The 24810-nt window shown below is 38.5% G+C and overlaps 2 protein-coding genes across 2 annotated transcripts in view; one reads left to right on the top strand and one right to left on the bottom strand.

Annotated features, from left to right (window-relative positions):
* LOC141462384 (uncharacterized) overlaps positions 1-24810 on the bottom strand; it is a 169640-nt gene that overhangs the window by 83565 nt on the left and 61265 nt on the right. The gene's annotated exons all lie outside the window — the stretch shown is intronic.
* The window catches only part of LOC141462385 (allatotropins-like), a 185899-nt gene continuing 183129 nt past the window's right edge, over positions 22041-24810 (top strand). Inside the window, exon 1 of the mRNA XM_074112270.1 lies at positions 22041-22293. The gene's annotated coding sequence lies outside the window, so the exon portion shown is untranslated. The remainder of the gene's footprint in view (positions 22294-24810) is intronic.

Here is a 24810-nt window from a genome sequence, read left to right as displayed (position 1 = left end):
ATACTATGGGGAAAAGCTGTTGGCTGGGTTATAACCATTTTGTTTATTTCTGCAGACCTGGGAATAGAATCTCGATTTTGCGGCCGAGAGCTCTAGTGCAATGTAAGATGAATGTACGAGCAGTACCAAAGTGAGCACTATTATTCATTCGCCCAACAATAACATCACAGTTTTTAGCGAACATAATTTTGTTATGGTTTAGTTTTATTGCATTATTTATGTTGTATACAAATAATGAAGCTACCTATTTGCCAGCTTTTACGATTTATTTGCCGGTTAGCTGAATATGCACGAAGGTCCTTGTCTTTTCAACTTCTGTTCCTTAGTCGACTTTCTCTACCATCCTTGCCTACCTGGTCGTCACCTTGTCCTTGCTCCCTTCCGCCGGTGCCCAATAATCATCTCACTTGGAATTCCCGATTTATCCTCAGCCTATTACATTTCATTTTACTACCTATAAATCTTGATATTCGAATTCCTATTGTATCCTTGGAAAGCTCTAATAAGAAACCTTTTACTGGGACGATTCTTTTCGAGTTCTTCTTCATTTTTAGAGGCGTTCATCTTTATTGATTTCCTTACCACGGTAACAATTGGCTTCAAGACTGACTCATAAATTACCAATTTTGTCTCTTTAGACAATACTCGAAATCGCATGAGTTTATTTAATGACCAAAATGTAGTATGTAATGTAATGTTTTGCTCAGTTATACTTACATGCTGACGTCTACTTCGACATATACTTGCTTACGTATAAGAAGCAATTATACTACCAATGTGCTTTCCTCAGTTTTAGTTTTTTAGTACTCTAAATGTTTAAGTTTTAGTTGAAACTGAATTTTTGTTTCTTTGTTTATCATTTTTAATTTAAACATTAATAATTTTTTGGTTAAAATTTATTCATTAACTCATGCAGACGGAGTAAATTCGATGCATTATTCGTGTTTCGTTTTCATGTTTTGTATCATTGTAATATTTTTCGAGTTAGTAATCATTTTATAATTATTACTCTAAATGTAACCAGGAGACGTGGAAGTGGTTGTTTCGGTGAAAAGTTTGAGGAGATTCAAATAGCCAGAGAAAATAAAATGTGCCAGTAATGGCGTATAGTAATTGAAACAAAATACTGTAACTGGAAACTGCAAGAGAAAAGCATGTTTCTCACACTAGATTTTTCAATTTTCCACTTTGTGCAATGAGTAAAACCGGTATATGTTCCTATCTGCGTGGAAAGCAACTTTAACAGAATGGAAAATGCAAACAAGATTAGAAGGAATTGTAGCAAAACACCTGTACACCACACACCTCTTTTAGTTGTATCTGCCTTTTTCCAGTGTGGCCTCCAATCTATTATGGGCCTGGAAAATCGTATACAGACCACCTGCCCGTTCACCACCCACTGATTGGTGGTAGACAAACCCATGGTATTCTATTTCTGAAAACTTATTTCAATCTACTCCCACCTACAATCACTTTCTGCGGATGTTTTCTGCCTTTGATAACTACCTCTTTGCAAACTAATTCCCGCTCTTAGTACTTTCTGCCAGACCCTGCCCACCACCTTGTTCTCTCGTTCTCCTCTTTCTACCGTTCGGCCCACAGCACTTCCAAAAGAAGAACTGGACAATAATAGAACTTTTTTCATTTCTTTTTTTTTTATTGTTGCTCTTTTTGAAGTTCCTCCCTTGACGTTGCCTTTTTTTTTATAGGCTAACACCATAATAGACTTCAAGTTACATAATTTATTTATTTTATGATTTAAGGCGCGTCAACATCTGAGGTTATTGGCGCCCAAAGCTTTGATCAGTGCACTGACGGCCTCTGTACAGTGTTCTTTCATTACAAACAACAATGTCCATCACATTGAGCTGTAAAAAGCTCCTAGGAAGAGAAAATATAAGGGCCAGCAGCTGGATTCGAACCCGTGATCTCCGCAAGGGAATCCCATTTACGTAATATGATTACAACTATATTGGGTTGGATTTTCAATTCTTTTAGCTCCATAATATAAATATCGATCGTTCCAATTATCTATAAAGATTCTAGATTAATTAATAAAACAAATGCGCAGATGGTCCGAGTTTTACGTTCTAACATATTTGTTGACGAGAGATATTTGGGCAAACTTCTTTTAGATTATCTAAGGAATAGCTAAAAGCTCATTCCGTTGCGATCTAATAGAACTGTTGCGGGTCCTATAAGAATATTGTTTGTGCCAAAAAATTTGGAGTCAGTAAAGTGTAATAAGTGTTGTAACGTAATATTTTGGGAGTGTGTAGATCCTTAAAATATTAAATTAATTATTTCTATAATTAATTATTCGCATTACTGGATACTTCTTCAAACGGATCTCGTGAGGTGAATATTAATTGGAGAGAGGTGAAATAAATAAAAGATTATATTCTAAAATAAATAACACACTTTGAAATAATAATAAACAATATACCTAATTATTTTGCCAATGAATACAATATAATAATTTACCCGATGAATAATTTTAATGGTTATTATACAAACAGTTATTTCACATAACACATAATCTTGAATTTGAAGATTGGGCTTGGTCATTCTCGAGTATAACATTTCACGCAGCTCTAAAGCTCACTTATAAGCATTACTGCTTCACTATCCCAAAATATGATAACATTTCGGGAAGCATTGCTCTCATTACTGTAACTAGTAACAGCATTCTCGAACTGCATAATACCTCTACTGGGTTTTAGCTTCTGATCCCTCTTTTGTAATATCTTTGGAGTACGCTTATATATTCTCCAGAACTTTTGGAACCCTCCAAAAAAAACAAAAAAAGACGTAAAGCCCGTCTGAAAACCCGTCCCGCAGGGCTACTTGGTTTCTTTCTACCCTGGATACCCCAATGTCGCCAATATCTCTGAAGTGACTAGTCCCCTTCCTTCTACGTCAGCCATTTGTTATTCTTTCGTCCTAAAATGGAGTTCAGTTCTTCATAGATCTTGATACAGTCTTGGTTTCAGTCTTCTTGAGGCTATAGGCTTGCCAAGGTGGTAATGAGTTGTGGATGGCAGAGTGTGAAGGTTGAGGAAGAAGTTTGTGTGTTAGTTTGGTGTTGTGAGTGTGAATGACCTTGAATGTGGAGTTCTCTATGTATTTGGGTGCTCCTAGTAATCCATTCAGTGCAATTAGTTGTACTTTATTTTGAAAAGACTGCAGTCTCTTCATCAGTGAGTTGCTAGCCTGTAATCCAGACAGGACAGGCTTGATGTTAGAAGAGTTCTAAGGAGTGTCTTGTATAGCAGAACAGTGCTGGAGTATTTACGCGGTGTTTTCCTGTTAATTAATGGGTAAAACTGTTACAGTCCGGTGTATGCTTATTGAAGTTTTGTGATGATTTGCGGTCTCCAGGTGAGACGGTATTAATTTATTAATAATAACAAACGTGTATAACAATATAGCAGCCAGTATTTATTATTATTAATAATAATAATAAAGACTTCTTGTTCCTTGTATTATTTGGAGCACATAAAGGACATTGAGTTTGGAGAAGATAAAGGCGGAAATAAAGAGGAGATATTGTAAAGATTATCTGCTTATTACCGGATATCTACTTGTAATCCGGTTGTGGAAAGCGCTTTACTTCCTGCCATGGACATCGAAAAAATTCTTTCTTATCTTCTTCCTGCTACATTATTTCCTTTCTTTGACATAGATCATTTTTATTTATGTGTAAATGAAATCATTTGTAAACTTTTTCTCAGGATGAGAAAGTAAGACAAAATTTAGCAAAATGGCTGAAGATAATCCTCTTGAAACTTTTTCAGCTAAATTACTTTGCTTTAATCAGGTTTTAGTAATAGAATTTTTAATTTCTCTTGTCACTTTCTTCAAGCGTTCGGTACAGATGGAATTGGCTGCATGGGATTCTCGATTTGAGATTTGTACGACGTAAAACAGCGGACCATTAAATGGTTTATTTGCGTTACTCAGTGCATTGGCACCGTAAGTAACAATGATAGTGTCATTAGATTAGATTAAATTAGGGTGGCCTCAAGGCCTGCGCCACCGCGGCCCCTATGGATCTATTGTGGCTCCCCGGCTTTAGAGCTCACCCTCCAGACCCGTCCGCTTAATCAGACTCTTAATTCTGGAGAGTGGCTCCTGGGTAAAGCTCTCAGGCCTTGGTTTTTCCTCCCCGAGAAGTAACATCCTTAGCCATACGAGCCCCTCACACTGACACAACACGTGCAGTGCCGTATGATAGTGTCATAGATGAAGTTATAAACGAGTAAAGTTACCCAGTGGTAACACTTTAAAAAACAGTAAACTATTAGTCACTCTCTTCACTAGAGAGGAGACCACAAGGCCACTGTCTCTTAAGGCGTCTTAGGCGTGTCAGGTAGAGTTCCAAAAGAACTCTCTTGTGTACAAATTCCAAGTTTAAAAAAGTAATTACTTACGTAAATTACGGTAAGAGAAACTCGCGCGAGCATCCATTACGGAGTATTTATTAAAGTAAAAGATGTAATAAAAACTAATGATATCAGGTAGATTAAGGTTAGTTGTTGGATTACGACTTGCTGGCGTCAAGAGCACATGTTGGTTATATTATAGAGATAAAATGGAACTTACGGAATTGAGGTTACGGTTTAAAGATACATGAGAGGGTACCACAGCTTTTTTTAGAAGGAATGTCGGGGTTTGTATTCATAGTGTAGTGCACATACTTTTCAATATATTTGTTAGAGTGAGAGTGTGTGTGTGAGAGTAGGAATTGACAGAGCACCAACCATTCCTGAAGAAAAATAAGTTAAAGAGTATGAGTCCGTCGAACCAGACATAAGAAGGTTTGCTCAACAAATAGAAACAATAGCGCGTGCGGAAAAAAAGAAGAATAAAATAGAAAGCGGAAGAGAGAGAAAAGAAGCAGAACAAAGGAGGAGGCAGGAAGAAGCACAATGGTTATGTTAAGAACTAAGCATAGTGCGTAGCTGCTGTTGCTGTTGCAAGATGGGCGACGAGTGAACGAGAACAGCTGTCTGTAGATTGGATGAGATAGATGGCAGTGAGGAGCACAAGTGAGCAGAAGGTTATGGTGTGTGTTAATGCCCGCGCACACTTATAACCAGTAGAAAGGTTTTTCTGGAATCCATACTTCCTCTTTCCTTTGGTGGGGGGTTGTATAAGCTGGAGGGGGGAACCCTCCCCTACTTTACCTGTTTATTACATTTCCGACCCACAAATCAAATCTTCTTACATCCTCTTGTGAAGTTAATACTTTGAATTCTTTCTACGCTAGATAAATTGTTTGAAGGATTTTTTTTGGGGTTAAATTTATTACCTAACAAATCACAAATCACGTAATAATATTTGTTCCTACGGGTTGTGCAGAAAGTAGGACTTTTTACCACTTGGTTACGCAGTTCTGAAATCACTCTTAGCAACTGGGACCAACAATCAACTACGCCACAATCAAACATCACACCAAAGTAACCTAACCTTTATTGTTTTGGTAAAATAACATTACAATTTGAGCAGCTTCAGGCAGTTAATATTTCAGAACAGAATTGTTTCCAGATTTATTAAATCTATTTATTTTTATCTAGAGGTTTCCCACAACTCGTGGTTCCCTTCAGCCATCGAGTGTAAATGCTTTCTTCCAAGTAACACGATCCTCTGCCGTGTTTCTCTGTGAGACCATATCCTGCCATATCCTTCACCTGGTCCATCTACTACTTCTAGGTCTTCCTCTCCTTCTTCGGCCATCACCAACTTTGACAATCTTTCTGGACCCATCCACCTTACATGTCCATACCACGTGAGTGCCCTAGTCTCTCTAATTTCGAAGACGTTCCTCCTCTCCTCTGATATCATCATTTCTAACTTTGACACCCGCCTCGAACATCCTGCAGATCTCCAATTTCTGATTTTATATTCTATCAAATCTATTCATGAGTAAAAAAAAAAGTAAAGTAATCGCCTATTTTTTCAGACGGGGCTTAACGTCCAACTACCATTTACTAGGTGTCGTGGACGCAGGCGACTAGCAAACGTACTTTACTATTTCTCATTTAACCATTAAATAAAATCCAAGGCCAAGACCGGGAATCGAACCCAGTACCACAATACATATTAACTTTGCAGGTCTCGCCTCTTAACCCGCTCGGCTACCGTGGCGCCTTAAAAAAAATCTATTAATGATTTTTTAAATTACCTATTTCTGTCTGGACAACAAAGGCCGATTTATACTTCTATTTTAAAACCCATCTGGGCGTATGGAATAGAGCTGTGGGGTTCAAACAAACGCGCAAATCTCCAAAAGGATTCAGTCCCTTCAATCTAAAATACTTCGAACTATTGTACACGCTCCATTTTATATCTCCAACCTGGACTATATTCACTGACCTAAACATTCCTTTTGTCACTCAAGTCGCTAAAACACGATACAGAAAACTCCACTTCAGCCTGCAATCTCATATAAATCCCCTAGCTAAAAAATCTTTTTTCTAGAACTCTTGCTGAAAACCCCAACAAGACGCCATAAGCGACAGTGGCCTCGTGATCTCCTCTCAAGTGAAGACAGCTTAATGTTTTTGGAGTGTTTCCATTGGGTAACTTCTCCACTCGTTTGCTTCATTTGTTACACTGTTATCATTGTTATAGCGCCAACGCGCTGATTGCAGCACAATTAAACGCAAAAAAAACTTACCAATTTTGTTTGAAGTAGAGATATTTCATTTTGAAAGAATTAGTAAGCATTGAAGAGTCAACATTGAAAAAAGTAGTACCTTGTTTAAATGGCCGCAACAGTAGCGATATGGCGTTAAAAATAAAAATATACAAAAGCCTAAACAAACAAAAAACCTATTGTTTTAATTCATTTTTTAATTTAACTTGTAAATGATTATCTTAGAAAAAGACATTTGAAAAGTAAATACCCTTTTTTTTGATGTAAAATAAATGAAATTAAAAGCGTTAACATTTAAGAGGATGAAGAAAACATTTTTAAAAAAACAAGATAATTAAAAGAACGTGTAAAAGTTAATCACTAATCTATTTGTTTTTGGTATTTAATCATTAGTATGCGCAAACAATGAGGTGAAAATATACTAAGTTCCCGCCCTTTTAGTAACGTTTTAATTGCTTTGTTTACTATATTATTTTGAAAAGAAGGATATGACAAAATAAATACAGTTTATGTCCGGAAGTATTACGTAGATAATCCCCAAACTATCTCATTTCGTTACAAAGATGTCACTACTTCCATACCATATACATATATTCTGAAAACATTTTTACTACTAAATAGATTAAAACAGACAAAGACTACCAAGTTAAAAAAAGACGCACTTTTTTTTTAGTGTTACTGCCTCCCCTTCCTTGTAGTTCCTCCTTGAACCCCAGCCAACCTTAGTCGAGTAATTTCGTTTAATGACTATAGCCAAGAGGAAACGCTTGCAGGTTAGGCAGCCTGATACTCTTTGTCCTAACGCTCAGATATACTCACGCACCGTCGAACTTCTTCATCCTGTGCTCCGCTTCGGCTAAAAAACTTTTTTCCCTTTAACTCTCTCCTCTCTCTCTCTCTCTCAGGGAAAATTTTTCGCGTCCGATTCACATAAATTTGCATATAAAATAGCTTTTCCTGTCGCCCTTTTTTTTTTTTCTCTTAATGTGTACCTTTAAGCTGTTACATTAAACGGAAAGTTAGGTGCAATAGTTAAAGACTAGGTGGAAAGCCCTAGGACTGGGTCTCCTGTTTTATGGTAGTAACCGGAGGTGGATATAAGGGCAGCTCCCTTTCCCAGTGGGAGGAGGGCGGAGAACTTCAAATACAAACAAACACATAGACAAACTCAGAGCAAGCGAGAGAAAGTAGCCCTTCATGCTAAACAGGGTGAATAAAGTCAACAGGTCATGTTTAATGCCGGGGCCCTTGGCAAGAGAAGGCTCTTTCTACCTGCACTAACACTAAAACACACACACACACACACACACAATATCCTCTGCATTTTCTTACACAAACTAACATACACTCACATTTTCAATATGTATCTGCCACAGTTTGTATGTCCATGTTAGCTAATACTTTTTTATTGCTTTGTTTACGTGCTTTTGTTTTTGTTTTTTATTTTATATATTTGGCAGCCATCTATTGTTCGTTTTATGTTATTTTTAAGTCCAGTATTGTGAAACCTTAATATAATGTTACATCACTTGGATCAGCAATTTGAGACCTCAAGTTTGTATTTTTATAAAACTAAAGTGAAGTAATCAGTCACCTATTTTTTACCAGGCGGGGCTTAATATCACAAATTACCAATTAGGTGTCGTGGACGGAGGCGGAAGCACACACTTTACTGCTAAAATTTTGTTCTAACAAATAAAAAGTAGTCAAACACGGGATGCGATGGCCGTGATTCGTCAGAAGACGCTTTGTAATGTTTTGCAACGCGTCCAGCGGCTAGCATGTTTATTGATTACCGGAGCATTGCAGAGTACTTCTACTGCCGCTCAGGAATTTATGTACGGCTTCCTCCCTTGGATATTTTTCTTAGAGGGGAGGCTTTGATGGCCGCGCGTAGACTTGAGAATGTCGGCACGTGGGCATCTACGAACCTTCTCGGTAGGAAAGGCAGGCTTATTAGTCATGCTGATCTGGTTCGAGAGGATAAAAAGCAAATTGCAGTGCTCTCCATGCCGGGAGACTTCATCCCTGCGACTCTGGACTTCCGTAGGAATTATGGGGTTCAGATACTCGCAAGGGGAGGAGGCTTGTGCTTCGGCTGTCGAGTTATCAACAAACGCCATTTCTGTTTTTACGGATGGGTCATTGATGGATAGGGCAGGTGCTGGTCTCTGCATCTGGGGACCCCAGTTTGGGCTCAGATGGGAACGCACCTACCTTGACCTTGGTAATTATGCATCTGTTTTTCAGGCGGAGTTGGCTGCCATTGAGATGGCAGCTACTTTACTCCGCTGGAAGGGATTTGCCGATACTGATATTAGGTTCTTCACGGATAGCCAGGCTGCAATTAAAGCTCTGGCCTCTCCTAGTAAGAACCAAATCTTGGTCAATTCTTGTCATGTTGCTCTCAATTTGTTAGGAGCTCTGAATACTGTTTCGGTTGCTTGGTCCCGAACAGGGCAGGGAACAGGGAACAATGGGCATTTGGATTGCCTGCGTTCCTTCCCCTTTCTGGTAGAACCGCCCGTCTAAAGCAATCTTAATCTTAGTCATACACGGGATTCGAACTGGGGATCTCTCACTTACAAAGCCAACGCTCTTGACCAATAGACCAACAACCGCCTCTTGTACTTTTATAATGAGCGACAGAAGTTGAAGGCTGTTTAACTTGATTTAACTAGCGAATTTCTCTCTATTTACTGATTTCTAACCCAGCATCTATTTTGTATTAGTTTGAAGGGCCTAGATTTATTTATTGTAAAGCAGTGCAACATAAAAGTTCTATTGTGTCTCCTTTTGAACGTCGACGAAGTGAAAAGTATTTTATAGGTTTCATACGACCACAAATTAGCTGCTGATGCCTGGAAACAGAAGGATAATGTAATTCCCTTAAGACCGGATTTGTCTCACCCAATAAAGATTATCTTCTAATCAAAGACAACCTTGTCTTTTCTTTTTACTTTCTTTTTACTTCGTTAAAAAAAACAAAATTTCAAAGTAAATCCAAAAATCGAATTTATTAGTGCTGTAATTAATTAATTAATAGCGCAGAAGGAACTAGTAGGGAAAGTCCTCAACCTTTTTAGAAGGGGCGGTTTCATCTACTAGTTCCAAAGGAGGAAGCCTCTTTTAGCTGCGGTGCCGTGGGGCATGGGTCTCTTCCCTTTATTTTATTTCTTAATTCTTTTACCTAAAACCAAACCTACTATTGATTGTTTATATGTGAAAAAAGTCATTTCCATAAAGTAACCTTTGGGTACTCAAATAATGACTCGGATTGAATGACTTTCACTGGAGGGTGAGTGATTTTGTTTTGCGAAGTATTGATTAGGGAATTGTGGAGATCAGAGGTGCAGTCGTGAAGCTCTTTAGACATTCAGCAAAGAAAAGAACATTCGGAAGAAGGATCGCCTAAGGTCGAATAGGAAAAGGATGCATCCTTCTGACTGGTTAATTGAACCTTGCTGTTATGGGGTAGAGTCACTTGCAATGTAGTGCAGTGCTTAATGATGTTCTCCATTAGTATTCCAAGGAAAGTACCTTCCAAGTCTACCGGACCCACAACATGATCTGTTAAAAAGCGTGCCCCGAATCGCTGAAGTTAAAATTATCTGGAGACAAATTTTTTCTACTGATGTTCTTTTGTTAAATCCACATACAGCAAAAGTTCCTTGCAAAAACCAATTGAAAGTGATTTTGATAAAACAGTATTTGCTCGACTACAACTATTCATTTGTTCCGTCAACGTAAACCAGCAAAAAAAAAAATAGTTGGTGAAATAGGATGAAGGTGAATTTTCGCATTAAGCCAACAGGACGTATATTGATGATGTTGAACTTTTATACCACTTCCGGAAATTCAAATTTTGTTTAGAAGCCTAGCTAACACAGTATGCCTGAGGATAAGCGCAGAGATAGTGTTGTTAATAAATTATGTCTCTAAAAAAGCAAATTAAAACATCAAAATAATTACAAAGTTCGCGAGGGTTAGCTAAACTTTACTAGCTAAACTCTTCTAATGATATGAATTGTCTAAAATGAAACCATTGGTTTGTAAAGGGTAAAAAGAGAGAGACTCCCTGCCTTTGAAATCACTCTCTGATACCAGCAAAGGGAATGCCTGTGTATTTTGTTAGTGGTCCGGATGCCGTCGGGAAGTAAACAAGGTAATGAAATTATGGATATGCAGAGCTAAAGAAGCGATTACAAAACTGGAGAGGCCGCAAATTCTAAATAAACTATTCCTGAATTTAACTACCCTCATTTCAAGTAGAACGCAGTAAATCCGGAATGCTTAATGAGAAAAGTAATTTAAAAGGGTAATTGTATAAAACTAAATTTAGATAACTAGGGATGATGTAAGGGCTCACTCGGAATACATCATCATGGCGGGCAAAACCATGCTGTTTGGCTGGCAGTTTTACATAAAATTTAAGTCAGAGCAACCACGAAATGTAGAATGAGGTGAAGCTGAAGGAGAAAGAGATGTGGAGCACACAGTGAGGAAATGAGAGGTAATTAAAGAAGAAGAAGTGGCATTGGCTGCAGTTGTTTTCTTTCAACTTTGTACACCAATAAGGTGTGGATGGCTTCTATCAAGTGGCACTTCAGAGTAATGAAAGTTCATATCATTGATATCGTATTTAAGCAGGATCGAATGTAATGCTCAAATTTCCAGGATAAAGAGAATTACTCATCATCCGAGCGTACTGTTTTACTCAATGGCCATTTCTGTTTTCTCGAAAGTGGCTCTTATGATTGATTTTTCTCTAAAACAGAGAAGATTCAAACTTCTCTCTAGACTTCTTGACAAACGATCAAAACTTTCACTAAACCTCAGTCGACTTATCTACACCATGGTACTGAAACCTGTCTCGACACGCAGAATGGGACTGATATCTACAAAATCCAATTGTTCTAATTAAAAAAATAAAGCTACTAAAAGCTGCGTCTGTTTACAAAGCTTTAAAGTATATCAGTAGAACCATTTTAGAGAAAAAGAAGAAATAGAAAAATCCGTGTAGTGGCTCCTCCGTAAATCCAATGTTCATAATTTTTGAGAATTATTATGACATATTTATGTTGTATTAAGATTAAGATTCGAAAGCGGGTCGGGACCTGTGCCCCGCGGCACCACAGCCACAAGGGGCTTATTATGCCTTCCCCTTTGACTCTAACAGATGAAACCTCCCCTACTAAAGAGGTTGAGGACTTTCCCTACTAGTTCTTGTTGCGCTACTATTTCCTTTGGTCTCAAAGAACCATAAGTTTCATAGCGCAACCACTCGATTTCAACGCAATCTAACTTCGCGGTGAGAGGCCGTTTCCTCCTCTTCCTGATTTGCACAACGGTTCCAAGCTAATAAGCCCCACCTTGTTCAGATGCTTCCTAAACCTACCATGCCCCGTGAATAGGCCTGTAATCAGAATAATCTGACTTCTAACAGGGTCTTTAATTCTTTGTTTATGTCATAAAACAGGTTCTTTGTTTATGTGTTAACCCTGGTTTTGGCCAAGGCATCATAGTCTTACTGTGTTTGACCCCAGGACATTTCACCCACTTCTTTTTGATGCTCTCACCAGATCCAGTCTCTGGGAGCCGCACGAACTGCATCCTTGGTGATTCCTAGGTCAGGTTTCGGGCCAATGAAAGGAGTGTTAGCTCCGTTCCTGGCCAGTTGTTGGCTTGATCCCCCACATGACCCGGCACTCATTGCAGCTGAACTTTATTGTGCTGAGCTAGAAGTTGCAGGGTTCTTTTTACATTCCCAGGCCAGGGAAGTGGTAGTTCTGAAGGAAGTAAGGGCCTTCAGTGCAGCTTGGCAGTCAGAAAAGAAGCAAATCTACCTATTTCTAAGATCAATTAGCAGGTTTTCCTCTGCCCAAGTTTTGATAGCATTTGATGTGGCACTTTAGAGGGAAGCCTGTATCCAAAAAGTGCTCTTAATCCTGGTAAAACTATTATTCTGCCCATAAATAGTGTGACCAGTTCATAGTAAATAGTTAATATCAATTTGATAAATATAAATAAATAAACAAAAAAAGTGGAACAAAAGGTAATTGCCGGTCCCTTTGCTAACGAAATATCGAATCTGAATTTAGTGCTATGATCCGTACCTTGACCATCAAATTTGGACAGACAGACGCACATGCAGACTAATTGGTACACAACACTTTTTTTTGGTCGTCAGAGGTTCTCTAAACAGTATCTTCGTCACGAACTAAATGATCTGCACGACCTTACTCAGTCACTTGGAGAGCAGTGAGAGATGATACAAATTATTGCATCATTGAGAGAGTTCATGTTTCTAAACTACTCTTTGCTGATTAATATTAAATTCACACTTCTCTTTTTGAAGATCAATTTAAAATCCACCATATTATTACATCACAGCAAGTTTTATTTCCCCCTCCAGACACACACACACACACACACACACACACACACACACACACACACACACACACACACACACACACACACACACACACACACACACACACACACACACACACACAGAGGCCAAGTTTTATTTTAATAATGGAAAACCAATTAAAATGTCAAAACTTTGTATAAACAGGGGACTTTTTCTTTGACTAACATGTTGTCATAGGGTTGTTGAGGAGTTGTTTAAGTTAGGCGGATGACAGTTTTACTTCGAACGTCTTTTGAAAGTCGAGATGCCTGTATCAGCTGTTTATATTGCTTGAGTGAACGACGAGAGTTTTCTAAGGATATCTTAAAGGTGAGCAGTTCCCACTTCAACTGTTATATACTTCAATAAAAGTTTAAATTATTAGTTAATTCCTTCTACACATATATCCACATATGACCTTCATTAATAAGATTCTGACATCACTTCCTGTTACTGCCATTCTCATGGTTTTCCTTCAAAATTTGAATTTTTACTAAATATTAGTAAGCTCTAATTAGGGAATTTTGGATGAAGCAAGTTATTACAGTTTCTTTCTGGAAACGATGTCAGTAAAATTTCATATTGTACACGTTTTCAAAAATCAAAAGTTAGTTTTTAATTTATTCGGATTGATTTTATTTACCGAGGAAATTGGGGAAAGGATTTGCCTAATTCTTTTAGTTGAGGAAGACTGAACAACAAACGACCAGAGTGTCAACAGACTGCCAGGGTGCAGAGACTGGCCCGTCTGTTGATTACGGGGGTCTTTAGCAGTGCCCCCTACTGCCTGGGTATCACCAAGGGTGCAGTTCGTGTGGCTCCCAGAAACTGGATCTTACAGAGAACATGAAAAGAACTTGATGAAGTGTCCTAGAGACAAACACAGCTAGAGTATGATGCCTTGGTTGTGTAAACAACGGGCCAAAGTGACTCTGTGCTTGGGTAGAAATTAGATTACTCTGATCACAGGCCTATTCACAGGGCATGGTAGGTTCAGGAAGTATCTGTACAAGGTTGTGGCTTATTAGCTCGGAACCGTTGTGTAGGCTGTGTCAGGAAAAGGAGGAAACGACCTCTTACTTGTAATCGAGCGTTTGCGCTATGAAACCTTTGGATCTTTGAGACCAAAGGAGATAGTAGCGCAAAAAGAACTAGTAGGTAAAGTCCTCAACCTATTTAGAAGGGGAGGTTTCGTCTTCTAGATCCAAAGGGGAAGGCACAATAAGCCTCTTTTGGCTGCGATGCCATGAGGCACAGGTACGCTATTTTATTCCTTAATTCTTTTACCTAAAACCAAACCTACTATTGATTGTTTATATGTGAAAAAAGTCATTTCCATAAAGTAACCATTGGACACACAAATAATGGACTCGGATTGTAGAGAAGCAAACTGCATTGTACTATTTACTAATACAGACAGATGTAGGTACGTAATGGTTTCCGAGGAAGTGGACGTAAAGAAAAAGGAAGCAGGAACAATAGGCGTAACATAGATACAGGTAGCAGAGCAAACATGGCCCATCCCAGATAGTGAGGTGTTCCATGTTTCTATTCAGCCGCACGCCGGCTCTCCTACAATAACATATAATCTGTAATGATATCAGCTGCAAGAGGTCACGTAGCGACCAGCTGCAGCGCTAGTCCTAACAATGGTAAAGCCTTTTCCGCCTCTACCTTTCTCTAATCTAGAAAGTGTAATGGCGCCTTTATTCTTCTTCCATTGCCTTAATAATTATATTATCTTGAGTGGTAATGCCTATTTTTTTTCAGGCGAGCATTGCGCCAACTTCCGATCAGGTCTAGTGTACAGAGGAAGTTCTCATCTTCAGATCTCTAGATTAAACTCAAGTCACTGTAATAGGAGTTTCAAAAAAAGAGGTTGTGATAACTTAAAGGTTCTAAAACCTTTTCACTAATTGTTTTGAATTTCTCATCGTTTCCTATTTAATTGGCTAGTAATAAAGACAAATGTATATTTGATGGAACTATTGTAGTTTAGTACTAAGTTTTATTATAAAATGGACGACTGGCGTTTACGTAAGCAACTAAATTTAACACGCTAAACGTTGTAGACTGGGCGGCAGAGACCGTAGTTTAGATTCAATGTAGAATGCTGCCTCAGCGCCCATCATTGCCGGTGTTCCTCCGTCTGAACTTGTTGGTCTGTCCTCCGTCTTGTGTGTTTGTGCGAACAACTAGGGTCGTCCTCATTTTCCCCGCTTGTCCCTTGTAATCATAACATTGTTGTTTAGCCATATTTGTGCTCCCATCATTTTGCATAACTCTATAAATACCATCCCCCATAATACTGTCGTCTAACGTTAGTTAACTCTCTAAGCCCAGAACTTGTTATTGTCCTTGTAACATTGCATTAATATCCAGTAAAGCAACTCAGCTGAACACCTACACAATTCTGTCACTCGCCATCCTCCCTCTTCCTTCATCCTCTCTGTCACCCTCCATTTCTTCTTGCTATTGATGGATTTATAAATAATCATCTCGAGGGTTGGGGGTTTTAAATGTACTTTACTCCATCTCTGTGACCATTTTCGCTTCATTTAATTAAATACTATTTGCTTTTTTCCTTCTCCCTTGTTACCGTTTATACGCAAGTATGCAAATTATTGTTATCAAGTTTTGTTTGATTTTAGGTTTGTTTGTTAATTAATTTTGTAAACATTTTCTGTAATGTTTGGGAACATGTATTTGGATTATAACGCGTTAACATAAATAATATCTGATAGAGAAAGATGAGGATAGGATTCATTCTAAATTTACTTCAATGATTTTATTAACAGTTGAAAATGAGTAGATTCACAGTAACAAAAAGTATTATTGTGTAGATCTTCCATGACCTGCTGTACTGGTAATCTTTTTTTAAAAAAAATAAGGAGCGTCAATATCTAAGGTTATTGGCGCCCGAAGCTTTTTTCAGTGCATTGCTGGCCTCTGGACAGTGTTCTCTCGTTACAAAACAACACAATCCATCACCGAACAATGAGCTCTAGAAGCTCCTAGGAAGAGAAAATCTAAAGGGCCCAGCTGTCATGGTAATACCCGTCATTTTTAAGGGTCCCTAAGTACGAAAAGGTTTTCGCAAACTAAATTTGATTATTTAAAACTTTGTATCCATTAGAATTTAAAAAGGATGTTCCAATTTGATTTAGATGCTATCCGAAGGACTCTTAAAGGACATATTAGTGAGGGTTTAAATGGGTTGCTTAGGACAATGGAAATAATCGAAATGCGCTTGGCATTTTGAATCCCTCTGGACGATTTCTAATCAGCTGTTTAATTAGAATGTTAATTATTTATAGGTGTTTTGGCTTTGTTTGTTAGCAACAATTCTCATCTATTTAGGTAAAATAGTAAAAATGGGTTATTGAAGAAAATTAGAATCAAAATAATAACGCAATGAGAGAGAAAGGATTAGCTTGGCAGATAGCGTACTGGATTACCTTGGAGCTCCTCACAGCTCACTTTCCACTGATGGACATTGTCTTTAGAGGGGGAAACTTCTCCGGAGACTTGACAATGCACTGAGCTCAGCTAATGACAGATGTTGACGCGCCTTGAATTTTGAACGAGAAAGATTCTTGAGAATGGGGGGAGACCTGGAATGGTACATATATGTTTTCTGATAACTCAAAGTTGGAGAATCTCCTAATTGTAGTATTTCCTGTTTCAGGAGGAAGTGGAATAATTGAGCAGGGATATGGTTATAGCTGTGTATAGTCTGGTGTGACTATGATGAAATAAAGAAAAAGCTGTAAAACGGAAGATACTTTTTTTGTAAATACTGAAAGGACTTTGTGAGTCAAAAGCAACGCTTGGTTTCCAAGAGTTCAACTCGAATGTGTGTGCTCGCACGGTTTGGCTGTGGATAACAATGTGGGCGAGAAATAGAGAGATATGAAGGCAGGAAGCGAGAGAGAGCAGACAATGATATATATATATAAGGCAGTGGTAAGATATAAAGTAAGAATCTTAGACGTGTTCCGGCTGGCAGGACTCCCGTGCTATTTCAGGAATGCCTGCCTTTCAGGAGATAACGTGAAAACCTATTTCCCTTCTTCTTCGCAACTCTTCCACTAAACAGGATACTACTGCTGGCTGGCCTTTCCACACGCTAACCTGTTTTTCCCACCCTTCTTGTCAGTGGGAAAGCCTCCTACTAACTGCTTTTCCTTCATTCTTCTTTCTATAACCAATCAGTCTCCCTCCACTTCTAATGCTAACTTTTCTCTTCGCCTCTCCATTGCGCCTGCCCAGCAAGATTCTACAAGAGTTTTATTTATGTTGTTCTTTGTTTATTTCTTTTAAAGTTTACTTCGTAGTAAATTTAGCTTTGCATCATTGCAACTTTGCTTGCTTCATCATTTAGCTTTGCATTAGTTTTGAAGGTAATTATTTCAAACAGAACAATATGTATGAGTTCAGCATTGTAACATTAAGAGAATCATGTACGAAACTGAAGTTAGTGTTGAGCTTAAAGTTAGGTGAAGAGAGTTGAAAACCTTTCAAAAAGAGAGGTCTGTTAAATAACAAGGTTATAATAGTTGACACTTGTACAAACTTTCTAAAGAACGGAATTATTAGTTTAGAACCTGGGGTAGATACTATTCCTCTGGTAATACAACAAGAAGAGGCTGCAGCTTTTCTTGTAATCCTGGTAGGAACATCAATTCCTTTCTACATCGATGGTGGTTTTGCCAATTCAACGATTACATCGATGTCAGACAGGTCACGAAGAGAGGTCTCTCTTTTGTCAAAGCCTGCAAAGGATATGTCTCACCCATTGCAAAGATGTTTTCTGAGACCATCGTGCAGGAAAGAATGAATGTATAGCCGTTAGGATATGGGCAGTTCGCTCTAACCAGCAGATACTAGTTGGGATGGATAGCATGCTGGCCTTAAATCTATTCGATTCTCGGAATGGACACCAGGCATTCGCTACTATAGATCCGAGCGCATGTTCTTGTCCAATGCTTGTACGCCACTATCACTCGCCTAAGAGCCCTAAAATGCCGAAATTTATGAGGCAAAGCATTCCCAGACTAGACGCCTAGCTAAAAAAAAAAAAACTAGTTCTCATTCCTCCACAGTCATGGAATTGAAGGAAGAATCTCGGATATAGCATTTATATTTATCTGATAAAGTGTACTCTCGGACAATTAATTTTGACCAAACCTCATTTTGTGTCCTTTTCCTGGTTGATAAAAACTAATATGTACAAACCACTTTGTAAATTAGGAGACAAAAACTGGGACAACATTGTCTAATAATATGGTTATGTAAAAATAAATTGCTGCGATATGTCAGTAGTTATGTTCATACTTGGATTGATAACTGTGCACTGTATCAATCTAGGAAATGAGCTATGATTCCAGGAAATACGAAACTGCCTTGGTAGGAGGATATACTAGCTGAAGTGGAAGCCAGCTGTAGGAATACGAAATAGTTGATAGATAATCTAAATTAGGCGCCACCTTCTGAACAGAGACGTGAACATAAAGGTCCGATTACAACTACCCGGCGAACTGGAGATCGAAGGATAATCTACCCCCGTCTCTCTGTTCGCTCCTTCTTGTGCCGCCTCCTGTGCTCCCGTCAGCAAGCTCTCCAGTTTCAGCTGCTCATTAAAGCGGTCATCCCCAGGAGGTTTAAACTCCCATAATCTCTGTGGTGATTAAGGCTTGCTAGTGTTAACTTTTTTTTTTTAACTGTAAATACAATGTTTGTATTGTTAGTTTCAAAGTATTTCATTCATTTATTTTTAATGCTTGATTCTTAAGGTCATACTTATTACTTTTACTTCGTAAAATAGGAAGTATCGCGATCGTGACAAATTTTTAGTTTACACCGGAAACGTTCATTTTCGCGAGCGCACTAAATATTAGTTTTTTGTATAAAGTGTTTTCTGTGAATGTATTTATTCGAACATTCTCACAGCCGAAAAGTAACAGGAAATTCTAATTTCGAATTTCATTTGGGTTTTCTCGAGGGATCCGAGAGAAAGTTAGGGATCGAAAGTTCTCAACTGGATGTACTATTTTACTGCATTTTTTGTTTTGTTTCTCTTTGTAGAGATTTTTTTTGATGAAACCAATGATGGCCTTTAAGGTTGGCCCATTCAGTTCTATCTGCAAGTTTTACATTAAACAACGGGCCAAAGTGACTCTGTGCTTGGGTAGAAATTAGATTACTCTGATCACAGGCCTATTCACAGGGCATGGTAGGTTCAGGAAGTATCTGTACAAGGTTGTGGCTTATTAGCTCGGAACCGTTGTGTAGGCTGTGTCAGGAAAAGGAGGAAACGACCTCTTACTTGTAATCGAGCGTTTGCGCTATGAAACCTTTGGATCTTTGAGACCAAAGGAGATAGTAGCGCAAAAAGAACTAGTAGGTAAAGTCCTCAACCTATTTAGAAGGGGAGGTTTCGTCTTCTAGATCCAAAGGGGAAGGCACAATAAGCCTCTTTTGGCTGCGATGCCATGAGGCACAGGTACGCTATTTTATTCCTTAATTCTTTTACCTAAAACCAAACCTACTATTGATTGTTTATATGTGAAAAAAGTCATTTCCATAAAGTAACCATTGGACACACAAATAATGGACTCGGATTGTAGAGAAGCAAACTGCATTGTACTATTTACTAATACAGACAGATGTAGGTACGTAATGGTTTCCGAGGAAGTGGACGTAAAGAAAAAGGAAGCAGGAACAATAGGCGTAACATAGATACAGGTAGCAGAGCAAACATGGCCCATCCCAGATAGTGAGGTGTTCCATGTTTCTATTCAGCCGCACGCCGGCTCTCCTACAATAACATATAATCTGTAATGATATCAGCTGCAAGAGGTCACGTAGCGACCAGCTGCAGCGCTAGTCCTAACAATGGTAAAGCCTTTTCCGCCTCTACCTTTCTCTAATCTAGAAAGTGTAATGGCGCCTTTATTCTTCTTCCATTGCCTTAATAATTATATTATCTTGAGTGGTAATGCCTATTTTTTTTCAGGCGAGCATTGCGCCAACTTCCGATCAGGTCTAGTGTACAGAGGAAGTTCTCATCTTCAGATCTCTAGATTAAACTCAAGTCACTGTAATAGGAGTTTCAAAAAAAGAGGTTGTGATAACTTAAAGGTTCTAAAACCTTTTCACTAATTGTTTTGAATTTCTCATCGTTTCCTATTTAATTGGCTAGTAATAAAGACAAATGTATATTTGATGGAACTATTGTAGTTTAGTACTAAGTTTTATTATAAAATGGACGACTGGCGTTTACGTAAGCAACTAAATTTAACACGCTAAACGTTGTAGACTGGGCGGCAGAGACCGTAGTTTAGATTCAATGTAGAATGCTGCCTCAGCGCCCATCATTGCCGGTGTTCCTCCGTCTGAACTTGTTGGTCTGTCCTCCGTCTTGTGTGTTTGTGCGAACAACTAGGGTCGTCCTCATTTTCCCCGCTTGTCCCTTGTAATCATAACATTGTTGTTTAGCCATATTTGTGCTCCCATCATTTTGCATAACTCTATAAATACCATCCCCCATAATACTGTCGTCTAACGTTAGTTAACTCTCTAAGCCCAGAACTTGTTATTGTCCTTGTAACATTGCATTAATATCCAGTAAAGCAACTCAGCTGAACACCTACACAATTCTGTCACTCGCCATCCTCCCTCTTCCTTCATCCTCTCTGTCACCCTCCATTTCTTCTTGCTATTGATGGATTTATAAATAATCATCTCGAGGGTTGGGGGTTTTAAATGTACTTTACTCCATCTCTGTGACCATTTTCGCTTCATTTAATTAAACACTATTTGCTTTTTTCCTTCTCCCTTGTTACCGTTTATACGCAAGTATGCAAATTATTGTTATCAAGTTTTGTTTGATTTTAGGTTTGTTTGTTAATTAATTTTGTAAACATTTTCTGTAATGTTTGGGAACATGTATTTGGATTATAACGCGTTAACATAAATAATATCTGATAGAGAAAGATGAGGATAGGATTCATTCTAAATTTACTTCAATGATTTTATTAACAGTTGAAAATGAGTAGATTCACAGTAACAAAAAGTATTATTGTGTAGATCTTCCATGACCTGCTGTACTGGTAATCTTTTTTTAAAAAAAATAAGGAGCGTCAATATCTAAGGTTATTGGCGCCCGAAGCTTTTTTCAGTGCATTGCTGGCCTCTGGACAGTGTTCTCTCGTTACAAAACAACACAATCCATCACCGAACAATGAGCTCTAGAAGCTCCTAGGAAGAGAAAATCTAAAGGGCCCAGCTGTCATGGTAATACCCGTCATTTTTAAGGGTCCCTAAGTACGAAAAGGTTTTCGCAAACTAAATTTGATTATTTAAAACTTTGTATCCATTAGAATTTAAAAAGGATGTTCCAATTTGATTTAGATGCTATCCGAAGGACTCTTAAAGGACATATTAGTGAGGGTTTAAATGGGTTGCTTAGGACAATGGAAATAATCGAAATGCGCTTGGCATTTTGAATCCCTCTGGACGATTTCTAATCAGCTGTTTAATTAGAATGTTAATTATTTATAGGTGTTTTGGCTTTGTTTGTTAGCAACAATTCTCATCTATTTAGGTAAAATAGTAAAAATGGGTTATTGAAGAAAATTAGAATCAAAATAATAACGCAATGAGAGAGAAAGGATTAGCTTGGCAGATAGCGTACTGGATTACCTTGGAGCTCCTCACAGCTCACTTTCCACTGATGGACATTGTCTTTAGAGGGGGAAACTTCTCCGGAGACTTGACAATGCACTGAGCTCAGCTAATGACAGATGTTGACGCGCCTTGAATTTTGAACGAGAAAGATTCTTGAGAATGGGGGGAGACCTGGAATGGTACATATATGTTTTCTGATAACTCAAAGTTGGAGAATCTCCTAATTGTAGTATTTCCTGTTTCAGGAGGAAGTGGAATAATTGAGCAGGGATATGGTTATAGCTGTGTATAGACTGGTGTGACTATGATGAAATATAGAAAAAGCTGTAAAACGGAAGATACTTTTTTTGTAAATACTGAAAGGACTTTATGAGTAAAAGCAACGCTTGGTTTCCAAGAGTTCAACTCGAATGTGTGTGCTCGCACGGTTTGGCTGTGGATAACAATGTGGGCGAGAAATAGAGAGATATGAAGGCAGGAAGCGAGAGAGAGCAGACAATGATATATATATATATATAAGGCAGTGGTAAGATATAAAGTAAGAATCTTAGACGTGTTCCGGCTGGCAGGACTCCCGTGCTATTTCAGGAATGCCTGCCTTTCAGGAGATAACGTGAAAACCTATTTCCCTTCTTCTTCGCAACTCTTCCACTAAACAGGATACTACTGCTGGCTGGCCTTTCCACACGCTAACCTGTTTTTCCCACCCTTCTTGTCAGTGGGAAAGCCTCCTACTAACTGCTTTTCCTTCATTCTTCTTTCTATAACCAATCAGTCTCCCTCCACTTCTAATGCTAACTTTTCTCTTCGCCTCTCCATTGCGCCTGCCCAGCAAGATTCTACAAGAGTTTTATTTATGTTGTTCTTTGTTTATTTCTTTTAAAGTTTACTTCGTAGTAAATTTAGCTTTGCATCATTGCAACTTTGCTTGCTTCATCATTTAGCTTTGCATTAGTTTTGAAGGTAATTATTTCAAACAGAACAATATGTATGAGTTCAGCATTGTAACATTAAGAGAATCATGTACGAAACTGAAGTTAGTGTTGAGCTTAAAGTTAGGTGAAGAGAGTTGAAAACCTTTCAAAAAGAGAGGTCTGCTAAATAACAAGGTTAAGAATAGTTGACACTTGTACAAACTTTCTAAAGAACGGAATTATTAGTTTAGAACATGGGGTAGATACTATTCCTCTGGTAATACAACAAGAAGAGGCTGCAGCTTTTCTTGTAATCCTGGTAGGAACATCAATTCCTTTCTACATCGATGGTGGTTTTGCCAATTCAACGATTACATCGATGTCAGACAGGTCAGAAGAGAGGTCTCTCTTTTGTCAAAGCCTGCAAAGGGTATGACTCACCCATTGCGAAGATGTTTTCTGAGACCATCGTGCAGGAAAGAATGAATGTATAGCCGTTAGGATATGGGCAGTTCGCTCTAACCAGCAGATACTAGTTGGGATGGATAGCATGCTGGCCTTAAATCTATTCGATTCTCGGAATGGACACCAGGCATTCGCTACTATAGATCCGAGCGCATGTTCTTGTCCAATGCTTGTACGCCACTATCACTCGCCTAAGAGCCCTAAAATGCCGAAATTTATGAGGCAAAGCATTCCCAGACTAGACGCCTAGCTAAAAAAAAAAAACTAGTTCTCATTCCTCCACAGTCATGGAATTGAAGGAAGAATCTCGGATATAGCATTTATATTTATCTGATAAAGTGTACTCTCGGACAATTAATTTTGACCAAACCTCATTTTGTGTCCTTTTCCTGGTTGATAAAAACTAATATGTACAAACCACTTTGTAAATTAGGAGACAAAAACTGGGACAACATTGTCTAATAATATGGTTATGTAAAAATAAATTGCTGCGATATGTCAGTAGTTATGTTCATACTTGGATTGATAACTGTGCACTGTATCAATCTAGGAAATGAGCTATGATTCCAGGAAATACGAAACTACCTTGGTTGGAGGATATACTAGCTGAAGTGGAAGCCAGCTGTAGGAATACGAAATAGTTGATAGATAATCTAAATTAGGCGCCACCTTCTGAACAGAGACGTGAACATAAAGGTCCGATTACAACTACCCGGCGAACTGGAGATCGAAGGATAATCTACCCCCGTCTCTCTGTTCGCTCCTTCTTGTGCCGCCTCCTGCTGCTCCCGTCAGCAAGCTCTCCAGTTTCAGCTGCTCATTAAAGCGGTCATCCCCAGGAGGTTTAAACTCCCATAATCTCTGTGGTGATTAAGGCTTGCTAGTGTTAACTTTTTTTTTTAACTGTAAATACAATGTTTGTATTGTTAGTTTCAAAGTATTTCATTCTTTTATTTTTAATGCTTGATTCTTAAGGTCATACTTATTACTTTTACTTCGTAAAATAGGAAGTATCGCGATCGTGACAAATTTTTAGTTTACACCGGAAACGTTCATTTTCGCGAGCGCACTAAATATTAGTTTTTTGTATAAAGTGTTTTCTGTGAATGTATTTATTCGAACATTCTCACAGCCGAAAAGTAACAGGAAATTCTAATTTCGAATTTCATTTGGGTTTTCTCGAGGGATCCGAGAGAAAGTTAGGGATCGAAAGTTCTCAACTGGATGTACTATTTTACTGCATTTTTTGTTTTGTTTCTCTTTGTAGAGATTTTTTTTGATGAAACCAATGATGGCCTTTAAGGTTGGCCCATTCAGTTCTATCTGCAAGTTTTACATTAAACATTTTCCCCTGGGAATTTCTGACATTGGCCATTCTAATTCATCATCATCATCATCATCCAACGGTGCTACAACTCATTGCTGAGTGTTGGCCTCCTCAACCAGTTTCCGCCAGCCAGTCCTGCTCTTTGCTGCCGCTCTCCAGTTGGTGATATTCAACAACGACCTTGCATCACCTGCAACACCGTCCGCCCAGCGCAGCTTCGGCCTCCCAACTCTCCTAACTCCATGGAGGTGCTGATCCGTCACCTTCTGTGGGATGTCCTCGCGTCCCTCATTCTAACCTCATGCCCAGCCCACTGAAGTCTAGCCAATTTCATGAA

This window comes from Rhodnius prolixus, unplaced genomic scaffold, assembly GCF_049639745.1.
Source record: "Rhodnius prolixus isolate KJV_2025 unplaced genomic scaffold, Rpr scaffold_1, whole genome shotgun sequence".
NCBI lineage: Eukaryota > Metazoa > Arthropoda > Insecta > Hemiptera > Reduviidae > Rhodnius > Rhodnius prolixus.
Note: the sequence above shows the minus strand (reverse complement) of the source record. Positions and strands in the feature narration are given on the sequence as shown.